The sequence below is a fragment of the Camelus ferus genome, chromosome 1 (assembly GCF_009834535.1).
Source record: "Camelus ferus isolate YT-003-E chromosome 1, BCGSAC_Cfer_1.0, whole genome shotgun sequence".
NCBI classification, from domain to species: domain Eukaryota; kingdom Metazoa; phylum Chordata; class Mammalia; order Artiodactyla; family Camelidae; genus Camelus; species Camelus ferus.
In genome coordinates this window covers 75,806,566-75,830,150 of record NC_045696.1, presented here as the reverse complement: position 1 = coordinate 75,830,150, position 23,585 = coordinate 75,806,566, and the positions used below count along the sequence as shown (strand labels likewise).

Here is a 23,585-nt window from a genome sequence, read left to right as displayed (position 1 = left end):
TCAAGACAGGCCCCCAACCAGCGTCCTGCTGGTGCTGAAGATGGAACACACTGTTGCTTCCTGAATCCCATCTCTGGGAATTAGAGACCACCAGCGGAAGGTCGTGCTAATTTAAGATCACGCTGATGCCACAGAGAAGAGGCTGAGCTTTTGTTAGAGACATTAAAGGAGCACATCCTAGGCTAGACTTCTATATTGTAATAAATCAGTCACTGGTTCCATTTTTAGCTCTTAGTCTAAGGGAAAAAAAAATTTCTTACTTTAAAAAACAGGGATATATTAACCATACCAACTCTTTCATGCTCGATCACAACTTCTCATTGTGATTCTGTCTTCCTGTTGAGATGCTGCACCTCAGGCCATTTCTGCACAATTGTAGCCAGCTGTCATCAATAAAGTCAAGAAAACAGGGCAGAAGATTTTTACAGTGATTGTTGTTTCGTTTTATCTTCAAGAAAGCAAAGCAGAAGGCAAAGAACTCTGACAACCAGAAAAAAAGCTCTTACAGATAAATGGCATGTTTACATCCATTTTTTTCCCCTATCATAATAAACCCAAATCAGTTTCCTTCTAATTGATAAACGTTGATTGTATTTGAGAGAATGACACATGGCTTCAAGGATCAGTTGAGTCAATTTTATTAAGGCCCAAAGGGGTGATAGAAGATTAACGTTTGCCTTCTTGGGACTGGCTGAGCCACCCTCTTCCCAAGAAGGAAGCACGATATAACTCATGCAGCTGAGACAGTAAAGATGAGTTCCTCAACCGGTTGGACCCTGAGGGTCACACACCCCAGGGACAGCACTGTCAATGCAACCGTATCTCACCGAATACTAATGCAGCCATAAATTTGAGGAAGCTCCAGGCGTGATCATTTCTTTTTTGAAATGGCAACTGATTCACCCACTGTGGGAAAAAATAGATTTTGGAAGAAAGTCAGAAAGTTAAGGCGTATATTTGCTTGCTCAACAATGTATTCTCCTCCAACGTAGAAATGACCCAGCAGTACAATTAGCACCAAAATATTCCCCACCACACAAGTCCCAGGAAAGAAGTAAAAATACTGACAAAGGAAACGTGCTTCATCACCTTTTAGCAAAAGAGGAACAGCTAAAAGTGAGTATCCAGGCTCTTGATTGGGTTATTTCCACTTTCCAAGTCCAAAGAAACTAAAAGACTATGAAATGCTATCACTGGAACAGGTAGGTAGACAGCTTGGATATACAGCTCCTAAAGTATCCGTTGAAAATCAATAATTAAATTATTTCCATTTTAAAACATCACTTCCTATAGGAGGAATAACATTCTGAGGGGGATGACCTTTTCTTTCTCATTAGGTGCAGAGAAAATAAGCTGACAGAGCATGAGCTATTTAGAGGAGACTAGGCATACCTTCCTGAGGAGGGGAGAACATTAAATGACTGGGAAAAAATTTCTCTCATAGTCTTGGAAAATGGGGTATATTTTCTGTTAGAATGGATCTAATTGCAGTTCTGATTAGGTAGGGACAAAGAAGTTTGTTTTGTTTTTTTTTAAAGAATATTTTATCCCCATAACTCTTTTTAAAATTAATTTTTGAGGTAATTATGAATTCACATGCAGTTATAAGAAATAATGCAGAGGTACCACCTTTACCCAAAGTCCCCCAAAGGTAAGTAACATCTTGTAAAACCACACTCCAGTGTCACTACCAGGATCTTATGTTGATACAGTCAGGGTATAGAACAGCCCATCACCACAAGGATCTCCTCCCTTGTACTTTTATAGCCACATTTGCCTTTTCTTCTCTCCCTGTCCCTCACCCCTGGCAACCACTAGTTTCTTTTCCATTTCTAAGATTTTTTTATTTCAAAAGTGTTGAATCATACACTATGTAGCTTTTTGATATTGATGTTTTTCACTCAGTGGATTTCCTGGAGATTCATCCCAGTTGACGTGTGTATCCATCACATGTTCCTTTTTCTTGCTGAGGAATCTTCTGTGGTGTGGCTGTGACACAGTTTGTGTTCACCATTGAAGGACATCTGGATTGTTTACAGCTCTTGGCTACTATGAATAATGCTGTTACGAGCCTTCATGTACAGGTTTTCACATGAATGTAAGTTTTCCTTTCTCAGGGGAAAAATGTCCAGGAGAGCAATTGTTGAGTTGTATAGTGGTTGGGCATTTAGTTTTATAAAAAACTGCCAAAATGTTTTCCAAGGTGACTGTACCATTTCACATTTTCACCTGCATTTATTGCTGTCATTCTTTTTTATTTCAGCCATTCTGATTGGTGTTTATTGGTATCTCATTGGGGTTTTAGTCTGCATTTCCCTAATGGCTAATGTGGTTGAATATACTTTTTGCTTCTGTGCGTGGCCTCTGGTGAAATGTTTATTCATGTCTTTTGCCTATTTTCTGATTGGACTGTTTGGTTTTTTTTTTTAACTGCTGAGTTTTTAGAGTTCTTTAATATATTTAGTTAGTAATCCTCTGTCAGATATGTAATTTGAAAATATTTTTTCCCGGGGGGTAGCCTGTCTTTTCATTCTCTTAACAGAGTCTTTGGAATTCAAATATTTTAAATTTTGTTGTGATTCAAATGATCAGTTTTTCCTTTTATGGTTCATGTCTTTGAACATTTTGTTTAGCTCTTGATCCTGAAGATTTTCTTATTTTTTTCCTGAAAGTGTTTTTATAGTGTAAGATTTTACGTTTAAGTCCACGATACATTTTGAGTTAATTTTTTTATAAGGTGGCAGTTCATTTTTTGCCAAAGAATATTGAATTGTTCTAGAACCATTTGCTGAAAAACTATTTTTCCCTTTTTTGAGTTACTTTTGTAACTTTGAATGATCATATCTTTTAATACCTAAGAAGACACAAATTTAACTAAATTTTCTTACACTTAAGAAAAGCAATTGTTCATGTGTAGAGTGCTAATTCTGTGTGTGGGCATTGTTCTCCGCTCTTTATGTATCTTTACTCATTTACTAGTCTCCATAACTTGTAACTCATTTAATTGCCTTAATAACTCGTTGAGGTGGGCAATATTGTTCCCATTTTACAGATTAGGAGCTTGAAACATTGCCAGGTTAAATGATTTGCTCAAAATCACAAAGCTATTAAGTTGGCAGCTAGAATTTGAACCAGGAAATGTACCCCCAGAGATTGGGCTCTTAACCTTTGTGAGAACTGTGTTGTTTACAGTGTGCCGATGTTTAGCAAAATAGCGAACATTTTGCCATTTTCCTCACTATTATCCCAAGGTATTTCACCCCGTGTAGGAATGACTCTCTCCACACATCCCCGCTTTTAGGTTTCATGTTTTTGATGTATTATTCATATTAAAACCCTCATATCCATGAAAGTACAGCTTAAGAATCAAAGAGCTTTCAATTATTTTAAAAATTTGGAGTCTGTTTCACAAGCTGAAGCTCTCAGTGTTGACACCTTGACCTTCCTGTTACCTGCCAACCAACTCTTTTCCATAGAAAAGGAAAAGGGCTAAAAACACTTAATGAATCCACCGGGGAATCCCAGTGCTGTTGCCATTAGCCAGTAACTCGGGACTGGTTACTAGAATCAACTCTTTTTTTTTTTTCCTAACATTTGTTCTTTCACGTCTGTTTCCTGGTTTCTTAGGATAAACACAGCGAGTATTCATGAAAAATGAAGGCAGTGTGGAAGGAAGTGTTAGCAATGCTGTCAGGGAAAAATGAAAGGAAAATGGCAATGCAGAATTTCCAACGTGGTAAATATTTTGTTCCAAATGCAGGAAGGAAAATGGGATTTTAAAAGATAAACAGTGACAGATTATTAAAAACGTAGACTCTTTGTAAAAAACAAAATACCTTATTTTATTACAAGGGCAGTTTGGAATCTTTATTTCAAAAACTATTTCTGAACTTACATAATCTGACACAGATGAAAGCCAGCAATTCCTTCTCAAATGTGAAAATAAACTGACGTGGGTTACAGGGAAACTGTTAAACTGACTTTGAAGAATTCCTAATTATTCTATTCATCTATTAAGTGGTAATTTCATGGGTTTTCCTCTCAAGTGAGAGGCACTGTCCTAAGAACGGTGCTTGTAGTATTTTGCCTTATTGAGAACAGGAAAATGGGATAAAATCCTGCTGGAATGTTTCTGAAGTCTCAATAAGAAAACTACATGGTATGATCTTAAAGTCCCAGGATGTTTTAAAGCTGTCATCTTGATTTTCAAAATGTCTCCGAACTAGGTTTCCAAACCTCCCGAAATATTTCTGTCACTAAAATTGGATAGATTGTGCCTGTTACGTATCTGGGAGATTGTTTAGAAATTGCAGGGTACTATGTCTGCAATTGATGAAGCTGCCAACAGCAGAGGTGATAGGATTTATGGAATATAAACCACATAATTAGGTTCTTCTGAATTCACAGGTAAGTGATATAAAATAGATTGCTCTGCAATCTTGAATCTACTTCCTTCTCCTCCTCTCCTCCCCCTCCCCCACACTCTTGGTCGTTCTTCTACTCTTCTTTGTTCCTTGTCACCTTCCATACGTGAAGAATTCATGCCACATGTTAAAATAATACTAATATTTAATTAAATTTTAATTTATCTTTATTTATGTAAGAGAAATTTGGGATTACAAGTCCATTTTATGTAATGGTCCTTGATGAAGCAGAAAGACAGAGTGAACAGGAGTCAGAACTGTAAAGAAGCAGTCAGACCTGTTCTTGTTGGTTTAGGCTGAAGGAAATCTGGGGCATTAGGAAAAGGCCAGCTTTTTAAAAAAAAAAATTAACTTTCTCTCTGCTTTCCTTTTCTTCCTATAGGAAAGCTCAATATTGCAGCAAGACATTTAACTGTGTAGGTAATTTGTGTTTCAAATTTCATTATAAAAATCTAAAAGGGCAAAAGTAAAATAGAGTGTAGTACATGGAATCATCAATGTCTCTGAGAGACTCAGTGGTGAGACAACTCCAAGAAAAAGAGGAATTCAGAAAACTTGCCCTTTTTTAATGACCACATACAATTTATGACTTTCCAAATGGCCTACTTGCTTTGGTAAAGTCTATTCTTTACAAGATTTCTGAGTGATCCTCTTAAGATGTAAACCAGATCATGTCAACTCAAAACCCTCCAATGGCTTTCATTCTCACTCGGAATAAAACCCAGAGTCCTTTCAGTGGCCTTGCAAGATCCCATACAGTGTGTATCTTGTGTCCTTCTGATCTTCCTTTCTCTCCTTCGCATCTCCAAATTCGTTCCTCCATCTGCCTGGACTGTTTCTCCCCAAGATGTCCCTGTGGCTTGCTCTCTCATCTCCGTCAGGGCCTTGCTCAGCTGTCCCTTTCTCAGGGAGACTTTCCTAGGCTGTTTTACACAACCATCCTCTTCCTTGACTCCTACCATTTCTCATTTCCCTTGGCCTTATTTTTCTCCTTAGTACTTTTCAAAATTTTACATTAAATGTATTACATATTTCTCGTTTTCAGTTGTTTGTGTTGCTTTATCTTTTCTATTCCGTCCTAAAATATAAGTCCCAGAAGTGTAGGAATTTCTGGCTTATTAGTTAAGTAGTACATTTAAACATATAAACAGATTCTGGCACATAACACGGTCTTAGTAGATATTTGTTGATAAATGCTTAATAGATAAACAAGCCTTCTTTCAACACAAGCTAAAAGAAGCCTGCTATTTCTCATTTAATATTTATAAAGGACTATGGACAGAGGGAGGCAGAACAGGCAAAATCATTGGCTGGACATCTGTAATTAAAATTTCAAAAAAGATTATGCATGTAGTTTCCTACTTTGGGGTGTAATTATGAGAGAGGTCTACCTAAATTAGTTAGTTAACTAATTGAAATTTCTATTTCTATTTTGCTACAGGAGACAATGCAGTTACAGTGCCTCAGTCCATAGAACAATGTCAACATTGATTCAGTAAAACAGAATTTGGCATAAGAAAAACTATCTAAGCAGCTTTGAAGTTGGCCAGATTAGGGTTGATTCCCAGCTGGTAATTATCCATATGAATGTGGCTAAATTGATAGCCCTTTCTTAGCTTCGATCTTTTTTTTCTTCCTTAGTAAATGGTGATACTATTAAGTGTTGACTTAGTTTCCTGGGACTGTGGTAACAAATTACTACAAACTTGGTGGCTTTAAAAAAACATCAAGAAATTTATTCTCTCACAGTTTTGGAGGCCAGAAGCCCCAAATCAGTATTTCTGGCCTGAAATCAAGATGTTGACAGCACCACATGCTCTCTGGGATGCTATGACAGAATTGTTCCTTGCCTCTTCCAGCTTCTTGTGGCTGTCGCGTTTCAGTGCTTGTGGCCACATCACTAATGTCTGTGTCTATCTTCATATCGTTTTCTTGTCTGTATAATCTCCATCTTCTCTCTTATAAAGACAAACGAGGTTGTCTTTAGGACCACCCAGATGATCTAGAATAACCTCGTCATCTCAAAATCTTTAATTTGGTCAAACCTCCAAAGACCCTATTTCCAAATGAGGTGACGTTTACAGGTTCCAGGCATTAGGACGTGGATCTGTTTGGGGGGCTGTTTTTCTGCCTACCCCAGGGGTCCTCTTAGGGTTGCTTTATAATACCTGGCATATTTTATGAATTCAGTAACTTACCCTTTCCTTTTCCCTTTTTTGCTCCAAATCTCCAAAACCGCCGTCCATAACACCACCTCCCACCCCCGAGTTCCATGAAACTGGGCAACAAGCTCTGCCTGCCCTCGGTATCCCTGCTGACTTTTAGTCTTTCCTTCCATTACTAGTCAAAAACATTTGCTTTGGAGTTCCTAAGTCTAAAGCCCCAGACTTTGGAGGATTAAAAAAATAGGAAGAAACTTTTTCTACCAGCAAGGGGCTTACATCATGATGTGGGAGATGGAAAGCTAAACAGTCACTTGGAACAAAGGAAGGAGAGCAGGTATATTATTAGCCCAGGAGTATCTGTGATACACAGTAAGGTAGTAAAAGAACCAGCAATTATTATTGAGAAGTAGGGGCTAGAGAAACTATCTTGAAGCCAATGAAATGTGAACTGGGCCGGAGAGATAAGAGGGATATCCATGGGTTAAAAATGTTGGAAGAGTTTTGCAGGCAAGAGGAGGCACGGAGCAGAGCACTCTCTTTTCTCTGGAAAAAATCAGTGTCGTCCCACCTCTCTCTGACTGCCCTAAGCACCCGCTCTGGATTAGCCCTTCCAAACTTGCTTTTTCTTCAGCTCCCCACGTGGGAAAATAACCTCTTCTCTCAATAGCCTCCCCCCACAACTAGCTGCTTTAATGTAGGTGTTGAAAGGAAAATAATATGATTAATCTAATTCACTGTATGGTGCGTATGACTGATAGCTCTTCCAGTCTCCCAGAACAAAAAGGAGTTTCTTAACGTAGACAAATTTGTTGGGATTTTGTGCCATGTGTAAAATTATATCCAGGGAAAGTGTGTCCCTAAGCCACTTGTATTAAGAACGATTACTCTAACCTAAGAAAATGATAAGCATAGGAAATATTTCAAATGGGGAAAATGCCTAATTAAGCAGCAAAAATTCTGAGCCGTAGAAAACCATTATTTTTTATTCTCCATCATGCCGATGTTGTCAGAAGAAAAGAATCCTGCCTCCCAATCTCATTCCTATCCCATCCTCCAAAAAGAGGAAAGAAAAAAAAACTTATTTTTAATTTTCTCTTCACATTTTCTAAGAGGCAACTTGGGAAGCAATGGACAGAAACAAATCACGCAACCCTCCCCTTTTTTCAGCTAATTCAGAATGAATTGGATTTACACAAGCAACAGTGCTTAAGCAAAACCGTTCCTATGGTTACGCAGAAGGCTTGCTAAATGTGGCACAAGTTGCAGGCAGCCAAAATGACTTGACTGTTTATGTTAAAGATGAAGTCTATTCCCTATTGAAATTTAATGATCTACTAGCTGCATTTTAGCAGCTTGCACCCTGATAAAATTAACATTTCGAATACATTTGGAGAGATAAATTGCTTTAGCAATTGGCGAGTATTCACTCATTTTTATTTGATCACATCAGCGATTCAGATGAAAGCATTTCCCCCTGTACTATTAGAAATTGGGTCTACAAATTATCCTCATCTCTGGGCCTGCAAGTCCCCAAACACATTTTATTATCTTTTTGCAGGTTAGCTAGTGCCAGATGTTAGACCTCACACTTGGGAAGAGAGCTCAGAAAAAAAAAATTGTTTTTCTTTTATAGCAACCAGGCAGAATCAACACTGATTCTTGTGGCATCTCTTGAGCCATTCCGTGGTTCTCAAATCCAACAAGGTGAACAGTTCAGACAGGGTGAAGTCTGTTCCCCGCCTCCTCCTACTTCTCCTGAACGAGAAAGACAATCTGTCTGTTTTTAAAAGCTGACAGGAAATTGGAGCTGGGAAAGATATATTCACTGCATATTTTAGCTGACACCATTCAAATTTACTACATACAGGCATTCCTTGATGTCTGTTAGTAGGAACCTCCCATTCAGCAAAAATAGAAAATAAAAACAGCCTACAGGATGTCTCCCTTACATATTTATTTATATAATTAGTTCAATTCAACTAATATTTATTGAACATCTTCTATAGACTAGGCATGATATAAAGGACTATAGCGATAGAAATGAAATACATAGTTTCCTGAACACAAATAGCCTTTGGTGAATTAAAGAGATGGGGGATAAATCATGTGATGCCAAGTCTTCCTTCCCAACCAATTTGTATCTCCATATCATCTTCACCGTCTTCCACCAATGCAGTCACACCAAACATGAGAATTTTACTAAAGATCTGAGTTGTTGCAGAAGGATTTCTACATGCATATCACTAGGAATGACTTCCTAATGTATTCTCCATAAATCTCTCCTCTTCAGGTCACCCATTGGTGGGGTTTCTTCTGCCTTCCCTCTTTCTCTCAGGGCCTCAATTCACTGGTATGTCTCTTTGCCTCAGGATCTCTCTGCCAAAACAGACTAAGGCTTGGAAAAAATGCCTCCTTTTCTATTCAACACCCAAGTCTTCATTTTCCATAACCAAGAAGTATGAAGCTTGGATCTTGGTAGATGAATCATATGAAATTCAGCTACAGCACATTTAAATCCCTGAAACACAAGTTTATCAAATCTTCTCTAGCCTTTCTTTGTTAGAAGCAAAATATTTCATTGTAAATAGAAAACTAGACAAGCTGGACATTTAATAATAGTTTAATTATAATTTATTTCCTGAGATGAATGTACTTAACAAATCTGACACTTGAGAATTTCAATCTGTTTGAGGAAATTTATTTTGAATTGGCAAGTAGAAATACATTCATCACATATTGATTCCCTTGTCAGGCTAATTCCCAAACTTAAGTGACCTCTTAGAGTGCTCTAATTAGTCGTTTTATTCATTGTGGTCTTTGTTATTAATATTTTTGTTGAAAATTTTAGTATATTTTTCCCTTTAGAACATTCACTGAGTGAATGAAAGATGCAAATTTGTCCTTTTATTTCTGAAAAAAAAATAATTTTAAGAACTTATCTGTTCTTTCAGAATAAGTTTCAGGGGACTAGTATCCTAAATATGAGAGGTTATTGAAATATGTGTTTGCAGATTTTACAGATGATGCCTCTGGAGTCTGACACCAAAATGAGTTTCAAAGGTGACCCATACCTTCGTGAGAGAGTAAGTCGTAACAAATGAATGTAGTTCAGAGGAATTTTATTTTGTGTTTTACAGCTTGGGGCATATTTCAAAGGAAACTTGTTCCCCTACCCTGTTCTTCTAAGAATATGAGAATTCTTGGAAAGGACCTGATAGTTTATTAGGTAAAGTCTCCCAATAGTCTCCCAAAATCCAGCTTTTACTGCCATCAATTATTCACCAAAATGCTACCCCCCCTCCCCCGCCCCGGACACCTTTTTCACTGTTTAAAATAAGTCCTGAGGGGAGGGTACAGCTCAGTGGTAGACTGCCTGCTCAGCTTGCATGAAGTCCTGGGTTCAGTCCCCAGTATCTCTGTTAAAGCTAAGCAGTTTTTTTTTAAGTCCCAACCCTGCTTAGAATACTGTTCTGATTAAAACCTAATTTCTAATATCCAGAGCTGACCTAGATGCCAGTTACTTTTTCCTTAGAGACGAAGTCTTCATACAGAGCTCCATAATGGTAGACCTCGGGTATAAAACCACAAAGCTGGGTCTTCATTGTGAAGGAATGGCTTAGGTAGGGGATGTGAGAATTTTATAGCAGAGAAGTGAAATTATCAAACCTGATTTTGGACAGATGGGAGAGTATTACAGAGGACGTCACAAACTTGACAACATGGGGTTATGAACAGGAATGCCATGCCAAGTCAGTTGCTGCATGGTTTAAACTGCAGGAGACAGGTTCATTTCTATGTAACCAAATGCCAAGAAGAGCATAGGTCGACGAAAATTTGTTTTTCCAAGAAACGATGACTCATTTTCCTGTCCTAAATTCACTGTTTCAAATTCAAACAGGAATGTTTATTATACAATATCTTGGAAGACATATCTGCTCTTTCCACCCTTGTTCTATTTGCCTTTTTTATTTAAAAAAGAGGGAGGAGAGAAAGAAAAATGGTATCACAGAGTGCCAGATGGATTTAAAAATAATGCCTCTAAAGTATTGATGCCTCAAGTACAAATATAAGGAACTGTATTTAATAATTGTTTCCAACATGCAACTTAGGAGATTTAAATAATATTTTCATGGGGTAGAAACGGTTAATATTCCAGGACTGATTTCCAGAGTTCACATCAACAGTCCATGCATAACATAATGTAAGATGTATTTAAATACCCAAAAGTAATTTCATCAGGCAATGAACCACGGTGTCTTTCCCATTTGTTCTTACTCAGAACACAACTCACCGGTTCACTCAGCATCCATCAGTTTTATTTTGTATCAGATACTCATTGTCTGAAGTAATAATGGATAAGTGATCCAGAGAATAGAACATCGCTTTGAACTGCTGACACATTGCAGAATGCTGTGTTACGCAGGATTGTACTGCTAGCCAAAATACCCACGTTCAGCACAGAGCTCTTTGCAGAAAACATGCCACTTCTCCCACATTTCTGTGTAATAGGTATTCTATAGTAGGTGATTAGAAGTGGAAGCCTTTTTTCATTTTGTTCAATAAAACAGGAAATGGCATATGATGTGTTTGACTTTAATCATATCACTACATAGACACATTTTTCATGAACTATATTTGAAAGCTTAGTTTTTATTTCTTCAGTGTAAAATATCTTAAAATAGTAACCAATTTGAGACAAAAATGAGAGAGTTCTTTTATATCTTTATGTGAATTGTTTGGGAGGCAAATTTACATCATGTAAAATTAAAGTCCTTCAGGAGGAAAAAAATCTATCTCACTGAAATGCCACTGATTAATCAATAAAGAAGAGAATCAAAGAAGCATCTTCTGTTTTGCCATTTAAGCAAGATTCTGGATATGTGATTATTTTCAAATGCACCAACACTTAACACAAGAACCCAAACCCAGGAGAGCTCTGTCTACATCATGAAGCCATTGCATGAGCATTGTAGCAAGGGGGACACAGTTTACTACAGAACACAGATAAGGCATTTTTTTCTTGTTGCCACCCAGAGGCAAAAATATGGATGTATTTGGAAATGCTGGAAATATATGTATGTATGTGTGTATATATATATAAACATGTAGATGTATGAGTATTCTTTTTAAGAGGTATTGATATAAAAATCAATATTAATATCTATATCTCTTAAAAATGGTACCCTAGAGTTTCAAGTAGCTGAAGTCTTTAGTTCAGAGAGGAGATAGTGTGTATTGGTTAATTGAATTTGCAAGTCACCAGATTGTTCCTGAGAATCTCATTGGCCTTTTTCTAAGCAAAGAGCCAAAGCCCTGACTAGCATGGAGCTGTGTGCTCTTTCCTTGTACATGGTAAGACACAACGTGTTGGTTTTCTCTGCTGCTTATTGCACAAAATATAGAACCTATGTCTGTATCTTTGATGATTTAGAGACTTGAATTTCTGCAGGGTGATAACTGTATCCAATAGCTTAGATCCAAGTTTCCCTTTCCAAACTACACAGACCCTGGAAATGAAAGGAATGGGGAAACAGGCCAAGCTACAACTGTTGTGCTGAGTGGAGGCAACGTAAAAGATGTGCAACATTGTAAAGTTGTCTGGGTATCTGAAAAATATTGACCTTTAGACTTAAAGTTGTTGGAGATTACATAAAATGTATGCTAACCTCATGGCACTACACTTGCTTATACTAAGTATGAGGGTTATAATTTGCCTTTCCACCCTGCTAGAGATTGAGTGTGCCCATTATCCCCAGGTGGCTTACTGGAAGTTCTTTCTAGCTGAGTTATAGATGACTGAAGCTTTTCTATAATTATACTTATAAAAGGTTGTAAACATCTTCTATAACTGCTTGGGAATGCCTTGAATATCTTCTAGAAATGTAATGGCAGTAGTCATTTAGGTTTCAACCATACACACTTATTCCTTGACCTGTGATATTAATTAAAATTTTATTTGGCTATTTTGCTGCATGATAGTATAAAATGAATATATTTTATTAATTTTAGTGTTGACAATGTTGGAATATTTGGACACGTCTCCCGCTGAAATTCACTTACATTTAGCGCTCAACAGCCAGTCTCTGGTGAAGAAAATCCTACTGGCCTTTATATTAGAAGAGGACGACACCACTGCCCTCCCATCACAGGAAGAGACTTACTTGTTTCTCCATTAGTGGGAATGGATTCACACTGATCCATTTGCATTTTCCTGCTTCTTCTCCTTTGTGATTGAAGGCACCACATCTGAAATGTTGACCAGGGTACAAGAGCAGGGTAGAGAGCTGAGCACCACCATATTCTCTGCTGGAAAGTGATCAGGGTGTGATCTTGTCTGGTTATTTGGGTAGATCACTAACCAGTCAGCCCCCAGTTTCTCTTCTGAAATGAATAACTTGGAATAGATTTTTTTATGGCCAAGAGAATTTTTTTTAATGTATGCAGATCATGTTTTTGTCTCTTCCCACCCCCAAAAATTTTATTAAGAAAATCTTCATCTATAAAGGTGATAAAAGAATAATACAATGATCACTTTTATAACTCCACACCTAGAATCAAAAACTATTAGTATTTTCCCACATTCTCTTTACCTTTATGAACCATTGGAAAGTAATTTGCAGACATTGTGACACTTTATTCTTAAATATTTCAGCACAAAACCTCTAAGAATAAGAACATTGTCCAATATAACTATAATACACAACTTTAAAAGTAGCAATAATTACCTGATAGCTTCTCTTTTCCAACTCATTTTCAAATATCTCCATTTGTCTCACTTTCCCTACCCCCACTTAGGCGCCAATTATCTTCCTCTCATTACATGTCATTGTTACTCAAAGACAACTTGTAGTGTCATAAATCACTGTGGGCTTTTATATGACAATGGATTTTCATGCAGGATCAGTTGATTTAAGAAAAATAAATGGCAAAAATAAATGAATTAGTGAATAATAATACCTAGTAAGTGGTAGTTGTTTAACATTTCCTTGCTGAATACATTAATTTAGTAATGTTTTTAGTTGACATTGTATTTGACTAAGCACAACTGCAACTGAAGACATTTGTAAAACAGTAAGACATTTCTGTCTGAGAGGCATTTTAAAATTCAGTCCATAGATTTTAATGATAGCTAATGTGATTTGATTATTTATTTTGCACCTGGTGTGGAGCCAAGCACTGAGTATTAGCTCATTTAATCTTCTCAACAAAATGGGTACCATTTTATAAAGGAAGAGACTGGCAAATTAAGTATTTTGCTAAAGATTTCAAAGTTAGTAAGACAAATAATCTCTGTATAAACTTGAGCTTGAGGGCTTATCACATATACCAGAGTGGTTTGCAAGACAATGCCTGCTTCATGAGGGGACTTCATCTGCCCTCTTGCAGTCCCTTGTCAGCGCCCCCTAGCAGACAGGTTGCTGTCTGTCTATTTCACTCAAACATCCCAGCAGAAGCACTAGCAAACATTCTGCTTAATTATTGCTGTGGCCTTAAGGGAACTTAAAGCTCTGGGAGGAAGCCATTTGAAATAAAAAAAAAAAAAAGTGTGCATAGTTTTTTTGTTCAGAGAGAGCTATGAGCAAGGTCATGTCTGTTTCCTGAATGGACAGGGATAGGAAAGGAAAACTGGAGCATTTCCCAACTCCAAGAGAGCCAAGTTTTCACTGTGTCATTTCATTATTCTCTTTGAAGTAAATTCCCAGAAAGTCAGACACACCCATATCCAAACTTAAGTACAAAACACATCCTAAAGCCAACTGGGCATGATTCAGGGAGTTTGCCACCATCTTGGAATGCCTGTGCTTTTGTTCCGCTCCATTAGTGAAGATAATCGCATATTTCCTGTAGCTTTAGGGAATGCTGTTCAATCCAGCACAGGCATTTCAGTGTACAGGACCCTGAACTGTAGAGAGGATAAATTAGAAACAGTAAGAGATCACCTTCACTAAACCTCTGGTCCCACCACAATTGCAGAGTGTAGTTTGGTCTATTTTTTTCAAGCTGCCAGTATAGACTCTTTCTTATTCTTGTGGCTTCATTTCCCATGAAATGGATGTTTTACTATTCATTCTGTAAATTAGTCCTAGGCTAATTAAAAAATACAGTCATACTCTATGGAGAAAAATTCTTCCTAAAAATCTGAGTAGATGGATTAAAAAAGAAAACTATCTGGCCTGCATCTGGTCTCTTTTATCAGATTAACTTCAAATCTGCTAGCACATTTTTTAAAAAACACAAATGAACTAAATTAAATATCATCGAAAAGTCAAAATTAATCATGAGCATGATCAATACTGTTTATATCTTACGGATACAAAATCTGTGTATGAGACATGTTTTTTCTAGAAGCCTTATAGGCTAGACTTATGGAGAAGAAATCATGCAAAGTTTGACCACAAATGAAACGTGGAATCGGTCCCAAGACCTTCTAGTCGTCCAGTGTGAAAATGCTCTAAATGCCTCTCATTCTGGGCCCTCAGTGAATACTAAGCAGGGGCAGCAATTTCCTTTTCTGTCTAGTCAGGGTGTCGTTACTTCTGTAAAGCCTCTGAGCTGGTAAACACAGAGGAAAACACAATCCGTCACAATCTGAACTAGGGCTTTTCTCACACTTCCCCTTTTTCATATGACTTAAGTCGCTGTGTAACCTACTGGAGATCTAAGAATATTTGTTCTCAGTTACCACTTATTAAACCTTAACCTTTCCTCTCCCAAATGCCAAGAAGTTCTAGCAGGTCTAATTAGCATAATTTATTTTGCCCTTTTCCATAAGCTGTTTGATGATGTTGAATTGCTGCTAGAGGAAGCTAACAACAACAACAAAAAAATCCACCAGCTTTTGAACACATCTCAGTCCCTTAGGGAAAAATGACATTTTATGTCACTGCTTGTCATGGTGTTTTCAATAGTTGTTTTCCCATTTTGAAAGTCCTTGGGGAAAGTTTACTTGTACCTTTCACATGTCTTTCTTTTATTAAAATACAAAATAAATACAAGTTCTTAATGTCCAAATACTTACTACTCTTGGCAGCCAGCCTCCTTTCATGCTACTGAACAGCCATCTTTGTCACTGCAGCCCATGACATAAGCCCTATGCGAACACACTCACCAGGCTTCCAGGTAGCCACACTCATTTTCCTCCTACCTCTTTGGCGTTTCCTTTTCAGCCCCCTTCACTGGCTCCTCCTTCTCTCTCTGTCCTCTAAGTGTGAGAAAGGTTTAGTGTTCAGTTCTCTATCTTCTCTTCTCTAGGGACTTCCACTCCTTGGGCGAGCTCTTCATTCGCATGGCATTTCATATCTAAACACTGGTGATTCTTAAGTGTTTACCTCGCTTGGAGCTCTGGGCTCCAGATTATGACACCTAATGCCTTTCTCAATATCTCAACTAAGATATCTGTAAGGTTTTACAAGTTTATCACAACAAAAAGAGAACCCTTGATATTTTCTCCAAAAGTCCTCTTTCTCTAGACATCTCGTTTTAATGAAACACACCACCATTCCATCAGTTGGGTCAAGCCAAATCATATAGGCTTGATTTCTCTATTTCCTTTGTTTTCCATACACAAGACAAATCTTGCCATCTCTGCTTCCAAATTATACCCTGAAGTTGTCTCCTCCTGTCCTCACTGATAATGACCCTCACCCAGGCTCCATCATCTCTTCCCATAGACTACTGAATTAGCCCAAAAGCTGGTTTCTAGCTCCCAATCTTTCCCCTCTACAGTCGACAGTAATACAGAAATATTATTTACTTTTTTAAGTTAGCCATCGCCTGCTTCCTCCACTAGAGTGTGAGCTTAGTGAGGACAGTGACTTTGCCTGTCTTGTCCAGACAAGCGTCCTGTGTCTCCAACACCAGGAGTAGTGCTTGATGTATAATAGTCACTTAATACTATTTTTGAATAAATGGATAACTGGTCAGGAGACCTGGGCCAATAGGATCACTTAATCCATGTGACTTGTTTTGTTGGCCTTGAGTAATTATGGTTTTTTGTTTGTTTTTTTCTCAATGGTTTACTAACTTTAAAAAAGGACGTCTATGCTCTAATAGAGAAACCCTTGTTAAAAGTCTGGGTAGATGTGATTTAAAAAGAAAAAACTATTGATGAAAAAATGGATTTATATTGACACTGATTCACCCGAAAGGTGTTTTAATTTTTAATTTTTTGTCCAAATCTTCAAGGGATTATGGCGATGAGCCTTAAACTTTAATGTTTATAGTAATCATCTGGATGAGCTAGCTGATAAATCTGGTATTTTGGTTCTAAATCCTGATTTGTTAAAAAAGCCCCAAGTGACCTTGATATAGCTGCTCCTTGAACTGCTTCCAGAAATAAATACTGGGCTTCAAGTTTTATAATTTCCTTCATAACTTTGAGAAAAATAGACACATACCTTTCTGACTTAACCTTTAACAGAAAACCAGGTCCTGTCACTTAGGTGCCGGATGCTGGGTTCCCAGAGACCACAGCTGAGTCATGTGAGATACCCATCAACCATGAGGAAGCCTTGGGGATGAGTAAATTGAAAGCGAAAACTTCTTGACATTCTATTGTCAAGATCAAGTGGAAAGCACAGGCAAGAAAGCAGAGATCTAGCCAAAGAAGCCGGAAGACCAGGAAGGCAATTAGAGGGTGTAATAGAAGCTTAGGAGAGGAGCAGAGATTTTACTAAATGGAACTGGAGTTCTTCAGAAACTGCCAGGGCAGCCTCACTTAGGCGAACAGGTCAAGTACAGGGGCAGATCAAACCTGCCCAGGTGGTATCAGTGGGACCTTTAGAGTTTTGCACCTCCCAGATAGTGCGTAAGAAACATGCTGCAACAGTGTATAGTAGAGACTCCTGTTATGGTCCAAGCCATCTCCCCAGCTTTAATTCCCAGGTCACACAGAGTGAGAACTCGACTGAGTTTTAGCCAGTAAAACAAGGGCATGGGTATTTGCGGCATGCACACATATTGTGATGTGACAGGCAAACTGGGAGGTAGATGGGGCTAGAGGAAGGGTTTTTTTTTTTTTTTTTTTTCCCAGCTTGACATATATTTTGCGGTTTCAGTTCTTGAACGTATGCTCTCTTACTGTTATTAATAGCACTTATCATTGTTTTCCAATTCCATAAATTTAGATGGAACAATTTAATTGCTTCTTATTTTGCTTTATGGTAAAAAAAAATTCCAATGATCTGTTTTTGGCCCTCTGAAGTATAATATTAATTTTAGTCAAACAGTTATTGCTGACATTCATTGGAAGTTTACAGATTAGGAAACTGAGGCTCAGGGAACTTGAGTCATTTTCCCAAGGTCACATAAGCATTAAGTATCAGAACTGGGTTTCAAAGTTAGGTCTGTCTGATCAAAACCTGTGCCTGGGATGGAGTGCCTGGACTCAGTGCCCGCCGTCAGCCTTCCCTCCCCTGTGTGCTGACTGCCAGTGTGCCCCCCACCACAGGCTGGGGTGCCAGAGGCCCCACCTTCCAGAAGAAACCCATCTAGTCACCAACTGCTGAAAGCTAGGAGTGAGGAGGGCCTACACGTAGTCAGAGGTGCGTACCCCTCGGCCCTGGAGGTGAATATTCTGATCTAGTTGGCAATATGGGATTTAGACCGAGGCCTCGCATCCAGCCCCTCAGGGTCTGGCCCACCTGTCTGCCCGGACACTTGACTGCTTCTTTCTTCCCTGTGGTTCCTACTCTGAAAACTGAGCCCAGCCCAGAACTCCAGCTGTCGAACTTCGGTTCTCTGATGCTTTTGCCCAGTTGTTGGTGGTAATTTTCCTTGGTGACAGTTACTGGTTCCAGTATCATACCAAAGACTCCATAATGACTTTCCTTATCTAAACCTTGGGCATCTACTGGCTCCCAATAATTAGTCCTTCCAGAAACCCTGACATCACCCTCCTCCTACTCTATTAAGGTGTGACACTCTCCTGTACTCTCTCAGGACACTCAGGCCTTTAACTCTTCTTTGTGAATAAGTGTTGGTCAGAGATGGGGGTCTTAGTTACTATTTACAGTTAACTTGCTCTAGCAAATACGTCAGTCTCACTGCTTTCAGTGACTCAGGTCAACAACGATAGGGACCTGGAACATGAAAGGATTTTTTTTTGGGGGGGGGTAATTAGGTTTATTTATTTGTTTATTAATTATGGAGGTATTGGGGATTGAACCCAGGACCTTGTGCATGCTGGGCTACTGGAGCTATACCCTCCCTTGAATTTTATAATCAAGTTAATGGGGAGTTCAGATTCCTGGATAAGATGCACTTCAAAGAATGTTTATGCTCTCTGGGTATCACACTCAGGAAACTGAGTTAGGAAGAAACCCGCTTCCTTCCATCGCCTGGCTAGATAGACGGACACCGGAGGAAATGCTGATACGGATTACGTAGGCCTGGTACGGAGAAGTAAAACTCCTGAGTGGAATGTGAAGCAAGACTTTTCCATTTTTTCATCCCCTCCCCCCTCCTTATCCTTTAGCAGTTTATTGTAGTGATTTGTTTAATTGCCAGCCTTGCGGGTGACAGTGGGACCCCTGGGAGGACTGGCAGGTCTCTTCTGCTCCCACTGTCCCCAGCGCTAGATATAAAGCCTGCACTCCTCATTGCCAGCCACCGGAAGCAACGGGAGAGTGAACGTGTAAAGGAACAAAAGACCCGCACGTTAGCAAGTAACCTGTAGAGAAGAAAAGATAGGTCCTGCCTCACTTCCCAAATACTAGATGCGATACCCTGAAGTCTGGTTAGAACCATCTATGCAATTACGAGCCAAGGTGACAATGATAAGCAACAGAACTTTGCTCTTCATAAGCCCACCGCACTTTTCAAATGACAACTGTAACATTTCCTGCTAAAGTTCTTAAAGCCCAGAAATAGTTATATTTGAGGTTTATGCCAACAGAATGGATGTATTTAAAACAATACAGGCTAAGAGCCATCTGAAGACTCCCCCTTTCCCCCCCCTTACCCATCTCTACCCATGTAAGGGGAGACTAGACACCAGGGTGCGGAATTCTGCGACGGAATCAGTCCTGGCATTACCTAGCTTTGTTTGGTACATTTGTACATAACTGTTCTAATGTAACGGCAAGAATTTTCCCTCTCCTGTTTATTTCTCTGAAGCTGGAATAAGCAATCCTGTGTGACATTGCCTGTGGAGCGGTTGCCAGGCAGCAGAAAGAGATCTGCAGCAGCAGGAGGCGGGAGAGCCGGGGGAAGAGGGGAGAGCGGGAGGGTGGGGGAAGCGGGCTGAGCGAGGGGGGCTGGGCGCGGAATCTGCTGAGCCAGAATTCCACCTCCTTGTCATCCTTCTTATTCCAGGCACATAATGAGCCAATAAGCTAGACCTTAGAGGGGGAAATAAAGATGGAAAAGAAACAGTTGACTGTTGTCATTAAATAGCGTGTCAGAAATGTTTCTTATTTTGTGAAGAAACGGTTTCGGATTGGTTTTTTTCCGCTGAACTTTGCTTCTTGGTAGATGCAGCTCTACAAGTATCATAAAAAGGGCTGGCTTCTCAGTGGGCCTGCTTTGCTCTAAAGCAACAAACAATTAGCACATAATATCTTGCAGCACCTTTCATAGGGAATACACACACTATAACTTGAACGGTTTTGACCTCTCTCAGGGTGTGGAAAAGTAAAGCACACAGAAAGGTACTCAGCCCTTTATCGAATATGCAGTTTGGGGAGGCGTCCTTATGCCTGAGAACCAGAAGGTCATTCAAGGTATCTCAGGAAGCTGGCCTTCTCATTGTGAGCCCTTCTGTAGTTTGTGAAATTGGGAGCCGCAGCTAAATCCCATCTCTTGGCTTTACAAGAATCTTGCTCTAATGAGTTTAAAATGATTGGACTGGGATCTGAGCAGAAGGGGTGGGGGCAGATGGCATGCAGGTCCCTGCACGCTGGCCTGGATGTCCCCCAGCACGATGCATCTTGCCTTTTGCCAGCCTTCCAAGCTGTCTAACAACTAGCTGGATACTCTCCAGTGGTAACAGACAATGATTTTTATTTAGATGTTTGATTATTCTTGTTAATCAAATAGAACCAGAACAGAAGGTTTGTTCAAAACAAACAATGTATTTACAGAAGATAGCTTTGTTTGGTGGATGCACATTTTACGCCTCTGAAGTTGCTAGTCATTCTTCTCAAAGGATGCAAACCCACCATCTGGGAGGAAAAAAAATGAGACAAAACGTGTTAAAATGGCAAGATGATCAGAATGAATTTGGATTAATGAAATGGTGACCAAACTTCTTTTTCCCTTTAGCCATGGGGGCTGGGGGTGGGAGGGGGATGTAAATGAGCTGAGCATCTCTGAAGATGGTGAGGGGTGGTAGCTGGGATCCCTCTCCCACCCACCACTGCATATTCAGGCTTCTCCTCCTGTTCAGGAGCCTGACTTTTTAGTCCCAAAGGTCATGAATGAATCTATCAAGGGTAATCGGTGATTTTTTTTGAATGTTCTAGGAAGAAGATAATGTGTCGGAAGAAAACCACAGCAGGAGATAAGAAGGAAATACAGAGATGGGACTCATCAGAGAGATAAAATGACTGAGAACAAGCAAACCGAATCCACCGAGAACCAGGGCTGGATGCAGGGACCGGCTCACTCTGCTGTCTCTCAGAAAGCCAACAGTTTCTCCTAAGGAACTGCAAAATATTTACAGACACTTGACAGTTCTCTAGGTGGCACAGTTGGAGGACGGGCACTCGAGCTTTCAGGAATGTCCTGTGATGGAGGTTTTATCTGCATTGCCCAGCAGGAGACACTAATCAGGGAAGCTGCTGGTTCGCCTGACCACACTGGTTAACGACGGTCTCCACTGAGCCTCCTTGGAAACAGGAGAGGAAATATCACACTATTTCATGTGAAATCGCACTTTTAATCAAAGCAAAAGGGGAAAATACTCTATAGTCTGTCTCATAGTTGTGCCACAATGGGAATTTCTACCAAAGTCTATGATCATTCTTCATTTTTCACTCTTTATAGATTTTATCTCTTAAAATTCAGGTTTTATTATATCAGTTATACATGAGTTGCAAAATGTTAATGGGACTTCTCCTAGTCTCATTTGAGATCCCAAAATTAACAACAGTGGATGATAAAACCTCCACCTTCTAGAGAGAGGAGGTAGACCACATATGCAGGACCTGCTAATAGGTGGTCAAACCCAATATTGTGACTTTTACACCATCATCTACCTCCAGCCCAGATACAAGAGACTGATCAGATAACAAGAGTCCATTTTTGTAATAGAGTTGACTGTCGAATGAGAATGTACTAGCATTGTTCCTTCATTTCCTCATTCTTCTCCATCTCAAACCAGGTAGGAGTGTCCCATGAGACTTATGTCACCGTGGGAATGGAACATGATGAGAGAATTCTTGGGGAGAACTGACCTATGTTCCCTAGAGTTGGGGAAGCCCTGAGTTTGGAGAGCAGCAGCATTTGGCATCATATTTGTCCAGAGCAAAACAAAGGCATCATCCTGGACCATGAGGGAAGTAACACAGAGGATGGAGAAGATAAACTACTAACTTTCCATTACTAAGAGAACGGATCTGCCCCAATTAAAATTCAAAGTGAAATATAGTTGATGGATTTAATTCAGTTGGAACAGATTAGACAGATTCCATTTCCTACATGCCAATAATGCTTAGGGAAGGACTAAGGAATGAAGAGGAGATCAAACACACAGCCTCCTAATAAACACACCTGTGCACAGCACGTATATGTACACATAATAGCCAGCACGTCTTTCCTCATGAGGTTTAGATTGTCAGAAGGGGGTTAACACAATTTACAATGGGATCGTGTTTTTTTTTATTTGCAGTGCAAATAGGAAAGGACTTTTCATCCAAAACCGTTCCAATGCCGAACAAGGACGTAATTTTCAAAGTAAGAAGGATAAACAGAATGGAATCTGCATCTCCCTTTGAAGAGTCCAGTCCTCACTGCCAAGAATAACAGAACAAATAGATTCCTGGGAGAGGATAAGCACCTCTTCGATCCTGGGAGCTTTGTCATTTTTCAAAACTAGCACATTTTTCATAGTTTGCCACAGTGATCTTCAAGTGGATAAATGGATGTGGTCAGAAGGAAGTTAATTCCCACCTAGTCCCTTTTTAAGGATAACAGATATCCTCAAAGAGAAGTGGCAAAAGACAATGGTAGATGGAGATAATAAAAGCACAGTCTGAAAATGAATGGATTCAGAAACCAATTAAAATAAAGCAAGGCTTTAAAAGATTTCTTAAATTATTCACGTGTCACAGTACTGGAAAAGCAATGGTTTCTCTCAGCCATTCCTTCTCAAATGTTTTGTTTTTGTTTCCAGAAATAACAGGTTTAATTAAATGTGCAAGATACACTCAAGTGAGCCAGACTAATGCACACGGGGGTTTCGAAGTCACTTAGAAGATTTTAGGAAGGATTTTGATTTGCCAGGCTCAGATACTAATGGAGAAAGCTGGTCTTGGGGGAGAGAGAATGAGCTCTGTGTATGGGTCTGCTACTGCTGTCAAAGCCAGTTATTACATTATTGGGAAAGAATGGTTTTGAAAGTAGCAAACATTAAGTAAACTGGAAGGGAAATTAGCTTTATTAAACTCCTTGTATGTGCCAGGGTACTCTAACATGCATTATGTCAATTAAATCTTAAAACAGCCCAGAGGAAATGGATATTATTGCCCTATTTTTAAGCTTCATAAGCCAAGGCTGTGAGAAAGCCAAGAATAGTAGGACATCCAAACCCAGGGTATCTGATGGCAAATTATCAGAAGCGCCCTTTCCATTACATTGGCTTCTCCTCTGTGCTCAGAATGGTGCATGATCAGCAAATGCTGCCCCTGATCAGGACATCAAGGTTTCTGGTGATGTACTAAAAATATACTATCCTTTTAATCCAGAACAATAATATCCTTGAACAGCCCAGTTAAAACACATTATCTGTTAAGGATTATAAGGCAACATCAAGCATTCAACAGGATTCAACAGGAAC

The 23,585-nt window shown here is 39.2% G+C and overlaps 1 long non-coding RNA gene across 1 annotated transcript; it reads left to right on the top strand.

The window, feature by feature from the left end:
- Nucleotides 1–1,942: 1,942 nt before the first annotated feature.
- Nucleotides 1,943–22,955, top strand: LOC116664984. Its single transcript, XR_004321557.1, has 2 exons — nt 1,943–2,098; nt 21,052–22,955. It is a non-coding gene; the product is annotated as an uncharacterized LOC116664984 (long non-coding RNA).
- The last annotated feature ends 630 nt before the right edge of the window (nt 22,956–23,585 follow it).